The sequence below is a fragment of the Scyliorhinus canicula genome, chromosome 2, assembly GCF_902713615.1.
Source record: "Scyliorhinus canicula chromosome 2, sScyCan1.1, whole genome shotgun sequence".
Classification (NCBI taxonomy): Eukaryota; Metazoa; Chordata; class Chondrichthyes; order Carcharhiniformes; family Scyliorhinidae; genus Scyliorhinus; species Scyliorhinus canicula.
The window spans coordinates 216,655,481-216,670,879 of record NC_052147.1 but is presented as its reverse complement, the minus strand read 5'-3'; positions in this window follow the sequence as shown (position 1 = coordinate 216,670,879).

Here is a 15,399-nt window from a genome sequence, read left to right as displayed (position 1 = left end):
GTGAGGATCTGGCCTGATTTATCTGAATCCTATAAACATTCTCCAGGTAAGACTGCTGAAAGTCAGTATTATTCCCAATTTTGACTGTCTATACTGACCAACCCAATATACTGAAAAGCTCCAAAAGCCTAACTTCCAATTTTGACGCCTTTATAATTAACAATCACAAATTTCTCAAATGTCGTATATCTGGGACTGGTTTAGCACAAGACTACATAGCTGGCTTTTAAAGCAGACCAAGGCAGGGCAGCAGCGCAGTTCAATTCCCGTACCAGCATCCCCGAACAGGCGGCAGAATGTGGCGACTAGGGGCTTTTCACAGTAACTTCATTTGAAGCCTATTGTGACAATAAGCGATTTTCATTTCATTTTTTGTTCATTTCTCCCGACAGGAAATCATGTACATGCATTAAGAAAATGCCTGCTAGTTTCCTTTCATAGTTCCAATAAAACATTGCTGTATCTGCTTTAGGACAACCAGCTTTTAGTAGCACCATACCCTGGATGCATCACTTAGCCTGTAAATACATTTGTTCAGCCTCCATAATTTCTCCTCTATATCCCCAGCTGTTTTGGGAGGATTTTAGGATACTTTTTTATGGAATTATTTCCCTTGCAAAAATGCTATTTTGACGTCAATGGATATTTCCAAGAGTATGTCACTAACACTGCTTGGAAATCCTCAAACATACCTTTCCTGCTGTTGGGGACTCTACTGTGACTTCCTGGTTGGCAAGTTGTTCCTGAAACCCCCAGGCCTCCAGTAGAGCCATAGCTTTATGCATGCCATCGGGAAGTACTTTCTCCATACATATCCATCTATGGGTCAACTTTGGCTGTCCATTGGCACCTCCATGCAAACGTCAAACTCTCTCCAATTGTCAAGTTCTTTTTGTTTTATCTTCTTTATCAATTTACCATCAAAGCTTTGGCAGACACGCCAGTTGCTCAATCATAGGGACTCCTACTCATTTGCACCTCGCCTGCAATTTGGTCCTTCAACTTGTTAAACTATCTTCTCCACTAGATTGTTTGACCCTATCTGGACTATTGCTTCTTGATCTGTTCCTCCTGTGACTTGATGTCCTCTCGCAAGTTCTTGGTCTTTTCCTTGGGCTATGATCACTGTTAGGCCCACTATCTGGACTTACACTACGTTTTCTCGCTTTCCAAATTTTTACTTCCTTCTGCCAATCCATAAACACGATATTCTGCCCATTACCTTGTACATTTAGCCAGTTTTTGCATTTCCCTGTGGCCTTTCCTCCCTTCCTATTATGATGGCTTCCCTCCACTCAGCAGCCCCTTCTGGCATATATGCTACCCTAGTTCCAACTTTTGGTAGTTGATCTTTATGATAAATGGCCGTAATCTGATACTCACATTGACTCAATCACTTCTCAGTTAGCCTATTCATTAACTGCCACAATCTGTTGTCCATGCAGGTGCAGTATATATGTGTGGGAATTGCATGATACATCTTTTGTTTCCAGCTTTCAGGTTTTGTCAATGTGCAATCATTGCCAGAAAGCCAAGAAGAATGTATTCTCACAGTTTGGTTACCATATTGCAAGATTATCGTTTTGCCGTCAGTGCCTATAACCTTTCTTGGGCCTCTACATTCTTTCTGTCTTTCCCGTTTATAATACACCATGTCCCCAGGCTCAAAATTAATTTCTGACTGCTTGATTCGAGACCACAAAGCTCTCCTGACTTTTTTCTGAAACCTCTGTGTGAAGAAATGCTCTACTCCTTGCATGCATTGCTTTCATATTACAAACATTGAACTAATGGTACTCCCCGTCCCCTCCCCAAAGGAAGGCATGGTTCTACAATGTTGAAGGTATCTTTAGATTCCTGCCATAAATTAATTGATAAGGGCTGTAGGATCCAAGCATCTGATGTGCATTTTTTGTATGTCCTGTCTACACTAGAACAGTTGTTAATTTACAATTCAATGGATCAGATAACATTTTTCAGAATTTTTTTAATAGTCGTGTGATTTCTCTCACATCGCTAAAAGGGCTTTCTGCTGCTGTGTAGCATTGCTACAATATTCAATTTTTCACACATATTCCTGAATTCATCAATGGCAAATTCTTCTCCATTATCTTTTAAGAATTTAGCTGGTGCTCCAAGCCCCATTCCTATCCAACTTTTCATTACCACGTCGATAATCACTTTTTTGTCTTTATTATAAATCACCAATGGCATACTAGTCTAGTCACAACATCATCAAAATGTGGAAGAAAGGCTTATTTTCTTTCACTTATACTTTGAGATCCATCACCAGGGTTTCATTAAAGTCTCTCGCCAATGGAAGACGTATTACTGGTTGTGATGGCATTCTCCTGTACCTTTTCCAAATATCACATTTTTCACTAATATCTTTAACAAGTCTAGTAAATTTCTTATCCTGTGCCCCTGCATCCTTTAAAAGAATCTTCAACCCATGGCCTAAGTGCTGTCCACATTGTCGGTGCAGTTTGATAATAATTTACTTCTACTTTAAATCCCTATCCCCAGTTATCATTACTATCTTGTTAACATTCTGCCCAGAGATGATAGGCCTTAAAGGAATATAATAATGTCCCGACTGCGAGTTGGAAATCTACAGGTATTCTGAAGGCAATCACTTTATCATTCTCCATGTCCAAAGTCATTTGGGCCTCTTCTCTGGAGGCTTATTTAACAGAAAAGATATTTCACTCAATACCTCATCAGTACTGATAAAGTGATTAACCCCTGCTATTTTACATGGAATTATTATTTTTTTTGTGATTTCAATCTGTTACGATCACCGAATCTGAATGTAATGACTTAGACAAAGCCTTTGAGATCGGACAATTGGAATACTAGTTCCCTGATTAGTGTCCCAGTCAGGGAACCTCTTCTCTCGATATAACAGAGAGTACCAGATCCTCTGCACTCCCAGTGTAGACAGCAAGCTGAATGCACATGATCATTTTGCTGTTGGTTTTGTTAATAAAAGGAATTCTGGTGAAGGGACTTCTGCCTCTGTGGACTTATTACACTAAACACTTCGGCCCGGATGGGGTACCCGGATGAGCACTCAGGTCTTCCGCGGATCAGCTGGTGGGGGTATTCACAGACATCTTCAACTTCTCTTTACAACAATCTGAGGTCCCTATCTGCTTCAAGAAGGCGACCATCATCCCTGAACCAAGCAGCGTGCCTGAACGACTATTGTCCAGTCGCTCTGGCATCCATCATTATGAAGTGCTTTGAAAGGTTCGTCATGGCACGAATCAACTCCAACCTCCCGGATTGCCTTGATCCAGTACAGTTCGCCTACCGCTGAAACAGTTCCAGAGCAGACGCCATCTCCATGGCCCTGCACTCAACCCTGGAACACATAGATAATAAAAGCACCAATGTCAGACTCCTATTTAGCAACTACAGCTCAGCCTTCAACACCATTATTCCAATGAAACATCTCCAAACTTAACGGCCTGTGCCTCGGCTTCTCCGTCTGAGACTGGATCCTGAACTTCCTAATCCACAGGCCACAATCAGTAAGAATAGGCAGCAATACCTCCTCCATGATCACCCTCAATACCGGTGCCCCACAACACTTTGTCCTCAGCCCCCTACTATACTCATTATACATCTATGACTGTGGCCAAATTCCCCTCCAACTCGATTTTCAAATTTGCTGATGACCACCGTAGGGGTCGGATCTCAAACAATGACAAGACAGAATACAGGAATGAGATAGAGAATCTGGTGAACTGGTGCAACGACAGTAATCTCTCCCTCAATGTCAACAAAATGAAGGAGATTGTCATCGACTTCAGGAAGTGTCGTGGAGAACATGCCCCTGTCTAAATCAATGGGAACGAAGTAGAAAGGGTAGAAAGGGCCCTCAACACGGTAGCATTGTGGATAGCGCAATTGCTTCACAGCTCCAGGGTCCCAGGTTCGATTCCGGCTTGGGTCACTGTCTGTGCGGAGTCTGCACATCCTCCCCGTGTGTGCGTGGGTTTCCTCCGGGTGCTCCGGTTTCCTCCCACAGTCCAAAGATGTGCAGGTTAGGTGGATTGGCCATGCTAAATTGCCCTTAGTGTCCAAAATTGCCCTTTGTGTTGGGTAGGGTTACTGGGTTATGGGGAAAGGGTGGAGGTGTTGACCCTGGGTAGGGTGCTCTTTACAAGAGCAGGTGCAGACTCAATGGGCCGAATGGCCTCCTTCTGCACTGTAAATTCTATGAAATCTATGAAACTTCAGGTTTTTAGGTGTCCAGATCACCAACAACCTGTGCTGATCCCCCCATGCCGACACTATAGTTCCAAAAACCCACCAATTTGGTATGTTAACTACGACTCTTACAACTTTTACAGATGCACCATAGAAAGCATTCTTTCTGTTTCCATCACAGCTGGGTGTGGATCTGCCCAAGACCGCAGGAAACTACAAATCATGCAAACCAGCCTCCCATCCATTGACTCTGTCTACAATTCCCTCTGCCTCGGAAAGGCAGCCAGCATAATTAAGGACCCCACGCACCCCATACATACTCTCTTCCATCTTCTTCCGTCAGGAAAAATATACGGTATGCATTGTCTGTATAGCATGCAAGAAACAATTCACTGTATAATCATATATGTGACAATAATAAATCAAATCAAATCAAATTAAACAATTAGAACTGCCACATTCTTTGACTTTACCTTGGTCTTCCCTAAAGTATTTTCCCTGAAAGTAACAGATCAGCCAGTCCACTCCACATACTGTTGATCCCTGGAATGAAGAACTTGCCGTATGAGGAACAAAGAACAAAGAAAATTACAGCACAGGAACAGGCCCTTCGGCCCTCCCAGCCTGCGCCGATCCAGATCCTTTATCTAAACCTGTCTCCTATTTTCCAAGGTCCACTTCCCTCTGTTCCCGCCCATTCATATACCTGTCTAGATGCTTCTTAAATGATGCTATCGTGCCCGCCTCTCCCACCTCCGCTGGTAAAGCGTTCCAGGCACCCACCACCCTCTGCGTAAAAAACTTTCCACGCACATCTCCCTTAAACTTTCCCCCTCTCACCTTGAAATCGTGACCCCTTGTAACTGACACCCCCACTCTTGGGAAAATCTTGTTGCTATCCACCCTGTCCATACCTCTCATAATTTTGTAGACCTCAATCAGGTCCCCCCTCAACGTCCGTCTTTCCAACGAAAACAATTCTAATCTACTCAACCTTTCTTCATAGCTAGCACCCTCCATACCAGGCAACATCCTGGTGAACCTCCTCAGCACCCTCTCCAAGGCATCCACATCCTTCTGGTAATGTGGCGACCAGAACTGCACGCAGTATTCCAAATGTGGCAGAACCAAAGTCCTATACAACTGTAACATGACCTGCCAACTCTTGTACTCAATACCCCGTCCGATGAAGGCAAGCATGCTGTATGCCTTCTTGACCACTCTATCAACCTGCGTTGCCACCTTCAGGGAACAATGGACCTGAACTCCCAGATCTCTCTCCACATCAATTTTCCCCAAGACCCTTCCATTGACCATATAGTCTGCTCTTGAATTTGATCTTTCAAAATGCATCACCTCGCATTTGCCTGGATTGAACTCCATCTGCCATTTCTCTACCCAACTCTCCAATCTATCTATATTTTGTTGTATTCTCTGACAGTCCTCCTCGCTATCTGCAACTCCACCAATCTTAGTATCACCTGCAAACTTGCTAATCAGACCACCTATACCTTCCTCCAGGTCATTTATGTAGATCACAAACAACAGTGGTCCGAGCACGGATCCCTGTGGAACACCACTAGTCACCCTTCTCCATTTTGAGACACTCCCTTCCACCACTACTCTCTGTCTCCTGTTGCCCAGCCAGTTCTTTATCCATCTAGCTAGTACACCCTGAACCCCATACGACTTCACTTTTTCCATCAACCTGCCATGGGAAACCTTATCAAACGCCTTACTAAAGTCCATGTATACGACATCTACAGCCCTTCCCTCATCAATTAACGGTTGAGGATTCTGGGTCTGTACTCGTTGGAGTTTAGAAGGATGAGAGGGGATCTTATTGAAACTTACAAGGTACTGCGAGGCCTGGATAGAGTGGACGTGGAGAGGATGTTTCCACTTATAGGGAAAACTAGAACCAGAGGACACCATCTCAGACTAAAGGGACGATCCTTTAAAACAGAGATGAGGAGGAATTTCTTCAGCCAGAGGGTGGTGAATCTGCGGAACTCTTTGCCGCAGAAGGCTGTGGAGCCCAAATCACTGAGAGTCTTTAAGACAAAGATAGATAGATTCTTGATTAATAAGGGGATCAGGGTTTATGGAGAGAAGGCAGGAGAATGGGATGAGAAAATATCAGCGATGATTGAATGGTGGAGCAGACTCGATGGGCCTAGTGGCCTAATTCTTCTCCGGTGTCTTATGGTCTTATGGATGTGCATCTAGAATGTACAATGGACATACATCTAGAACAGCAAAATTGAACAAATCTGTGATTATGACACTCCTTACCGGACTTTCACTTCTGGTGATGAATATGATTCATTCGGATTGGTCAGTATTACCCTCCTTGCCTTCCGTACCATTGATGTTAAATGTTGTCTCAAAACCCCTGTTTATCATTTTTGGGCATTTCAACATGTAATGATGCTCAGAGTTGCATCTGAAGGACCTGTTGACCATTTGTTGATTATTCCTGGGGTTCATCCTCCTTCCATAACTTGCCCATGTGTTAAATCTCCCAAAAGGGTCTCTATCCTTGTAGTTTTTGTTTGTCACTCTTCTTTTGTACAGATGTTTGGGCCCCACATTAGAACAGTCTTGAAATGCTGCTGGGATTGTATCCTACATCTTTGTGGTCATGCTGAAGAGTCCATTTGTGCTGTAAAAGCAGCCAGAAATGAATGTTTTCCCATAATTTCCATTAATGCTTCATATATTTGATCCATAAGCGTTTCTTGTTAAACAAATCTAACTCTGTTTCAAAACAAGAGCCTATCTATGTTTAATATCCTATTACAGTCCATTAATTTAAACACAAGTATTGATTTAGGAATTTCCAAGTGGAATTACTGCAATCACATATATCAAAGTCTGACAAAACCTCAGAGGAATTCAATAAGTTGTCTTTTATATAAATTTTATCCAGGAATTTTGAGAATGTCCCAATCTCATTCATTGTCCAGTTCCTGTGTTCCTCGTTCTGAGAACGCTTTGCAGTTGATCTTGCTCCTGGCAGAAAGGGAAACTGCCAGAGCCATCCCTTGTTTTCTTTCTAGTAGAAGTGTAGCCCAAGTCCATACATTCACTTTATTTTTCCATTGATCATAAAGTCCTGTTTCACAAAACTGTGATGGAAAATTATGCCACTTATACATAGCTTCAATAATCTTTCATCAAAGAGTCTCCAATTATAGTCTTCTCTAAAAAAAAACCTTCAGTCTGGAAGTAGTTCGTAGACTCCAACCTTCACTTTCAGGCAACCATCATCTGCTGCCAATGTCAGAGCAAACTCCCAAGACTATGACAGATATTAAGCTTTGTGAGACCACAAACATATTGGCTATAACCTTATCAAATGGCACAGCAAGCCCGAGAGGCCAAATGATCTACTCCTACCCCTAATTTAGATGTTCATATGTTTGTAAAGTTATGAGGTAGCTGGACAGACTAGATATGGAAAAAATATTCCCACAGATCACAAACAAGAGGGAACAGATATAAGAATCTGGAAAAAGAAGCAATGATGACATGAAGAAAGACTTTTTCACACAGTGGGTGGTTAGGACCTGCAATGCACTGCCTGACAGTCGTAGAGGCCAGTTCAATCAAGGCATTCAAGAGGGAATTGGAATGCTATCTGTAAAGGAAGTATGTGCAGGGGTACAGGGAGAAGGTGGACTGCCACGAGTGATATTGCTCTTACAGAGAGCTAACGCAGACATGATGGGCCAAATGGCCTCCTTTTGTGTTCAGTTCTGTGAATTCTATTGAGGTATGTTGTTCAGTCACCAGGGCAAGGAAGAATGCAGCTAAACAGGATCCTTTGCTGGTCTCCTTTCCCAAGTAAAAATAGTCTGAGCACATTCCATTCCATTGCTAATAATGTCTAAACGGTTCAAAAGAGACAAAAATATCTGAATCAAACTCAACCATGTGTGTTAAAAAAAATTTCCTTGTCACTTTGAAAGGCTTCTCAGTAGCCAGTAATGTAACTGCCTCAGGGCATCACTCCCTATGTGTCAGCTCGGTTCAAGTCAAGTACTCGAGCACATAAGCCAGGCAGACACTTCAATATTTTGGTAAAGGAATGCTGTATTCTTGAATGTGCTAACTTTCAGATGAAATCTTGAACCAAGACAACATCTGTCTGTTCCCATGATTCAGATCTCACAGCACTATCTGAAGAAGAAAACAGGACTGTCCTGGTGTCTGATCAGCATTCCTATTTCAACGAACAGGCTTTTAGCCTTTAGATTATGAGTATTTATTTTATTGCTGAGATTTGTTTGCAAACTGGTTTCAATGTTTGCTTACAAAACAACAGTCACTGCACTTCAAAATAATTTGTATGTGAAGCATTTTGGACATTTCTGAGAATTCTATGATGCTATGTAAATACTTCATTTTTCTCTCTGTGATAGTGAGATCATTGAGAGATAAAATAAGCTTTCAACTCATGTTATTCCCTCTGATATAAACAATAGAATAAAGATAGATGGGATATTGTTCCAGGTGTACACCTTCCCTCCAGACTAACACTTATGGACAAACTGTTACTTCCAAAATCAAAAGTAATTGTGCAATAGCTGCCAGTTGTAAAAAGGCTGAGAGATTAAGTAATTTTGGCAGTTACTTCTGATATAGCGTGAAAAACATAATCAAGAATGATATTAGATTGGTTGAGCCAAGATTTACCAAAAAATGTTATAAGGATACAGAAATAGGTGAAACATTATTCAGTTCAATTTTGTTTGACTTGCCGCTTTGGTCTTTGAATAGAATGTGTTTAAACCGGTCAGTTAAATCTGTATTTTTTCATTTTCTTTCTTGAATGTTTTAGTTTAATCCTCAGTTCCCTAAGTTAACAATTGCTTGCTTCTGAAGTTACATTTAGTTGGTGGTTTTTCAGGTTGACAATTATAGTTCAATGCAAAGGACTTTGCTGTATTAATTTTCTCTTCCTGATTTATAAACTTGTCTTACATGTTTTCTGAGATGGTGTCAGAATTGATCATTAAAGAGGTGATAGCTGGGCAGTTAGAGAAACTCAAGGTAATCAGGAAGAGTCAACCCCTGGTTTTGTGACAGGGAAATCATGTTTAAGCAATTTACTGGAATTCTTTGAAGGAGCAATATGTGCTGTGAATAAAGGGGAGCCTGTAGATGTGCTGTACTTGGATTTCCAGAAGAGATTTGATAAGGTTAGAACATAAAACAGTACAGCACAGACAGGCCCTTTGGCCCTCAATGTTGTACCGAGCATTGTCGGAAACCAAGATCAAGCTATCCCACTCCCTGTCATTCTGGTGTGCTCCATGTGCCTATCCAATAACCGTTTGAAATTTCCTAAAGTGTCCGACTCCACTTTCACAGCAGGCAGTCCATTCCACACCCTAACCAGTCTCTGAGTAAAGAACCTATCTCGGGCATCCCTCCTATATATCCCACCCTGAACCTTATAGTAATGCCTCCTTGTAACAGCTACATCCACCTGAGGAAATAGTCTCTGAACGTCCACTCTACCTATCCCCCTCATCATCTTATAAACCTCTAAAGTCAGGGAACCAAGAGGTGAAGGAATCAGTGGGAAGCGCAGCTGCTTAGGATTACAAAAAATCACAAAAAGACAGAGCTCAGGAGAGGTTACGATAGTCCCCATCTCACAAAATATGACACAGTGTATGGAAAGGCTCAGTCCACCACACTTAGAAAACAAAAAGGGACAGTCAATAGGGAATTAAAGGTGCTATATTTAAATGCCCGCAGTGTACGGAACAAGGTAGATGAGCTTGTGGCCCAGATTGTGACTGGCAGGTATGATGTGGTAGGCATCACAGAGACGTGGTTGCAGGGGGTTCAGGACTGGCAGTTAAACATCCAGGAATTTACAACCTATCGAAAAGACAGAGAGGTGGGTAGAGGGGGCGGGGTTGCCTTGTTAATTAGAAATGAAATTAAATCAATAGCACTAAACGACATAGGGTCAGACGATGTGGAGTCTGTTTGGGTAGAGTTGAGGAACCACAAAGGCAAAAAAACCATAATGGGAGTTATGTACAGGCCTCCTGACAGTGGTCAGGACCAGGGGCACAAAATGCACCACGAAATAGAAAGGGCATGTCAGAAAGGCAAGGTCACAGTGATCATAGGGGACTTCAATATGCAGGTGGACTGGGTAAATAATGTTGCCAGTGGACCCAAAGAAAGGGAATTCATTGAATGTTTACAGGATGGCTTTTTGGAACAGTTTGTGATGGAGCCCACGAGGGAACAGGCTATTCTGGACTTAGTGTTATGTAATGAGCCAGAATTGATAAAAGATCTTAAAGTAAGGGAACACTTAGGAAGCAGTGATCATAATATGGTAGAATTCAGTCTGCAATTTGAAAGAAGGAAGGTAGAATCAGATGTAAAGGTTTTACAGTTAAATAAAGGTAATTACAGGCGCATGAGGGAGGAACTGACGAAAATCGACTGGAAGCAGAGCCTAGTGGGAAAGACAGTAGAACAGCAATGGCAGGAGTTTCTGGGAGTAATTGAGGACACAGTGCAGAGGTTCATCCCAAAGAAAAGAAAGGTTATCAGAGGGATGATTAGGCAGCCATGGCTGACAAAGGAAGTCAGGGAATGCATCAAGGCAAAAGAGAGAGCCTATAATGTGGCAAAGAGTAGTGGGAAGTCAGAAGATTGGGAAGGCTACAAAAACAAACAGAGGATAACAAAGAGAGAAATAAGGAAGGAGAGGATCAAATATGAAGGTAGGCTAGCCAGTAACATTAGGAATGATAGTAAAAGTTTCTTTAAATACATTAAAAACAAACGGGAGGCAAAAGTAGACATTGGGCCACTCCAAAATGACGCTGGTAATCTAGTGATGGGAGACAGGGAAATAGCTGAGGAACTTAATAAGTACTTTGCGTCAGTCTTCACAGTAGAAGACATGAGTAATATCCCAACAATTCAGGAAAGTCAGGGGGCAGAGTTGAATATGGTTGCCATCACAAAGGAGAAAGTGCTAGAGAAACTAAAAGGTCTGAAAATTGATAAATCTCCGGGCCCAGATGGGCTACATCCTAGAGTTCTAAAGGAGATAGCTGAAGAAATAGTGGAGGCGTTAGTTATGATCTTTCAAAAGTCACTGGAATCAGGGAAACTCCCAGAGGATTGGAAAATCGCTGTTGTAACCCCCCTGTTCAAGAAGGGAACAAGAAAAAAGATGGAAGATTATAGGCCAATTAGCCTAACCTCGGTTGTTGGCAAAATTCTAGAATCCATTGTTAAGGATGAGATTTCTAAATTCTTGGAAGTGCAGGGTCAGATTAGGACAAGTCAGCATGGATTTAGTAAGGGGAGGTCGTGCCTGACAAACCTGTTAGAGTTCTTTGAAGAGATAACAAATAGGTTAGACCAAGGAGAGCCAATGGATGTTATCTATCTTGACTTCCAAAAGGCCTTTGACAAGGTGCCTCACGGGAGACTGCTGAGTAAAATAAGGGCCCATGGTATTCGAGGCAAGGTACTAACATGGATTGACGATTGGCTGTCAGACAGAAGGCAGAGAGTTGGGATAAAAGGTTCTTTTTCGGAATGGCAACCGGTGACAAGTGGTGTCCCGCAGGGTTCAGTGTTTGGGGCCACAGCTGTTCTCTTTATATATTAACAATCTAGATGACGGGACTGGGGGCATTCTGGCCAAGTTTGCCGATGATACAAAGATAGGTGGAGGGGCAGGTAGTATTGAGGAGGTGGGGAGGCTGCAGAAAGATTTAGACAGCTTAGGAGAATGGTCCATGAAGTGGCTGATGAAATTCAACGTGGGCAAGTGCGAGGTCTTGCACTTTGGACTATTTTCTAAACGGTGACAAAATTCATAATGCTAAAGTGCAAAGGGACTTGGGAGTCCTAGTCCAGGATTCTCTAAAGGTAAACTTGCAGGTTGAGTCCGTAATTAAGAAAGCAAATGTAATGTTGTCATTTATCTCAAGAGGCTTGGAATATAAAAGCAGGGATGTACTTCTGAGGCTTTATAAAGCACTAGTTAGGCCCCATTTAGAATACTGTGAGCAATTTTGGGCCCCACACCTCAGGAAGGACATACTGGCACTGGAGCGGGTCCAGCGGAGATTCACACGGATGATCCCAGGAATGGTAGGCCTAACATACGATGAACATCTGAGGATCGTGGGATTATATTCATTGGAGTTTAGGAGGTTGAGGGGAGATCTAACAGAAACTTACAAGATAATGAATGGCTTGGATAGGATGGACGTAGGGAAGTTGTTTCCATTAGCAGGGGAGACTAGGACGCGGGGGCACAGCCTTAGAATAAAAGGGAGTCACTTTAGAACAGAGATGAGGAGAAATTTCTTCAGCCAGAGAATGGTAGGTCTGTGGAATTCATTGCCACAGAGGGCGGTGGAGGCCGGGACGTTGAGTGTCTTTAAGACAGAAATTGATAAATTCTTGATTTCTCGAGGAATTAAGGGCTATGGGGAGAGAGCGGGTAAATGGAGTTGAAATCAACCATGATTGAATGGTGGAGTGGACTCGATGGGCCGAATGGCCTTACTTCCGCTCCTATGTCTTATGGTCTTATGGTCTTATTAAGTCGCCTCTCATCGTCCTCCGCTCCAAAGAGAAAAGCCCTAGCTCCCTCAACTTTCCTCATAAGACCTATCCTGCAAACCAGGCAGCATCCTGGTAAATCTCCTTTGCACCCTTTCCAATGCTTCCACATCCTTCCTATAGTGAGGTGACCAGAACTGCACACAATACTCCAAATGTGGTCTCACCAGGGTCATGTACAGTTGCAGCATAACCCCACCGCTCTTAAACTCAAGCCCCCTGTTAATAAATGCTAACACACTATAGGCCTTCTTCACAGCTCTATCCACTTGAGTAGCAACCGTCAGAGATCTGTGGACATGAACCCCAAGATGTCTCTGTTCCTCCACATTCCTCAGAACCCTGCCGTTGACCCTGTAATCCACATTCAAATTTTTCCGACCAAAATGAATCACCTCGCACTTATCAGGATTAAACTCCATCTGCCATTTTTCGGCCCAGCTCTGCATCCTATCAATGTCGCTTTGCAAACTACAATAGCCCTCCACCTCATCCACTACTCCACCAATCTTGGTGTCATCAGCAAATTTACTGACCCACCCTTCAGTCCCCTCCTCCAAGTCATTGATAAAAATCACAAATAGCAGAGAACCCAGCACTGATCCCTGTGGTACACCACTGGTAACTGGTCTCCAGTCAGAAGTGTGATAGCCAGTTACTTATCCAATTGGTCAGATTTCCCTCTATCCGACACCTGCTTACTTTCTTCATGTGGAATCTTATCAAATGCCTTACTAAATTCCATGTATACGACATCAACTGCTCTACCTTCACCCACACACTTAGTTACCTCCTCAAAGAATTCAATCAAATTTGTGAGGCAAGACTTACCCTTCACGAATCTGTGTTGACTATCGCGGATTAAGCTGCATCTTTCCAAATGGTCATAAATCCTATCCTTCAGGACATTTACCGACCACCGAAGTAAGACTAACTGGCCTATAATTACCAGGGTCATTTGTTTCCCTTTCTTGAACAGAGGAACAACATTCGCCACTCTCCAGTCCTCTGGCACTATCCCCATGTACAGTGAGGACCCAAAGATCAAAGCCAAAGTCTCTGCAATCTCATCCCTTGCCTCCCAAAGAATCCTAGGATATATCCAATCTGGCCCAGGGGACTTGTTGACCTTAAAGTTTTTCAAAATTGCTAATACATCCTTCCTCAGAACATCTACCTCCTCCAGCCTACCTGCCTGTATCATACTCTCATCCTCAAAAACATGGCCCCTCTCCTTGGTGAACACTGAAGAAAAGTATTCATTCAACACCTCTCCTACCTCTTCTGACTCCATGCACAAGTTCCCACTACTGTCCTTGACCGGCCATAACCTCACCCTAGTCATTCTTTTATTTCTCACATAAAAGTAAAAAGCCTTGGGGTTTTCCTTGATCTGACCCATCAAGGACTTCTCATGCCCCCTTCTAGCTCTCCCAAGCCCTTTTTTTTAGCTCATTCCTTGCTACCCTGTAACCCGGAAGCGACACAACTGAACCTTGTTTTCTCATCCTTACATATGCTTCCTTTTTCCTCTTGACAAGACATTCAACTTCTTTTGTGAACCATGGTTCCCTCACACAGCCATTTCCTCCCTGCCTGACAGGGACATTCCTATCAAGGACACGCAGTATGTGTTCCTTGAACAAGCTCCACTTTTCATTTGTGCCTTTCCCTGACAGTTTCTGTTCCCATCTTATGCTCCCTAATTCTTGCCTAATCGCATCATAATTACCCCTCCCCCAATTATAAACCTTGCCCTGCCATATGGCCCTATCCCTCTCCATTGAAATAGTGAAAGACACCGAATTGTGGTCACTATCTCCAAAGTGCTCTCCCGCAAAAAATCTAACACTTGGCCCGTTTCATTACCCAGTACCAAATCCAATGCGGCCCTACCTCTTGTCGGCCTATCCACACATTGTGTCAGGAAACCCTGCTGCACACACTGTACAAAAACTGTCCCATCCAAACTGCTTGACCTATAGAGGTTCCAATCAATATTTGGAAAGTTAAAGTCACCCACGACAACTACCCTGAGACCTCCACACCGATCCATAATCTGTTTTGCAATTTCTTCCTCCACATTTATATTACTATTTAGGGGCCTATAGAAAACCCCTAACAACGTGACCGCTCCTATCCTATTTCTAACGTCAGCCCATATTACCTCAGTAGGCAGATCCCCCTCGAACTGCCTTTCTGCAGCCGTTAAACTATCCTTGATTAACAATGCTACTCCTCAACCCCTTTTACCACCTTCCCTACTCTTACTGAAACATCTATACCCGAATTTCCAACAACCATTCCTGTCCCTGTTCTAACCATGTCTCCGTAATGCCCACAACATCGTGGTTCCAGGTACCAATCCACGCTCCAAGTTCACCTACCTTATTCCGGATGCTCATTGCATTGAAGTAGACACACTTCAACCCACCTTCCTGTCTGCTGGTACACTCCTGTGACCTTGATACCCTCCTCAGTACCTCACTACTCTCAACACTGTCTTCTGGATGACAGCTCGATTTCCCATCGCCCTGACAAATGAATCCC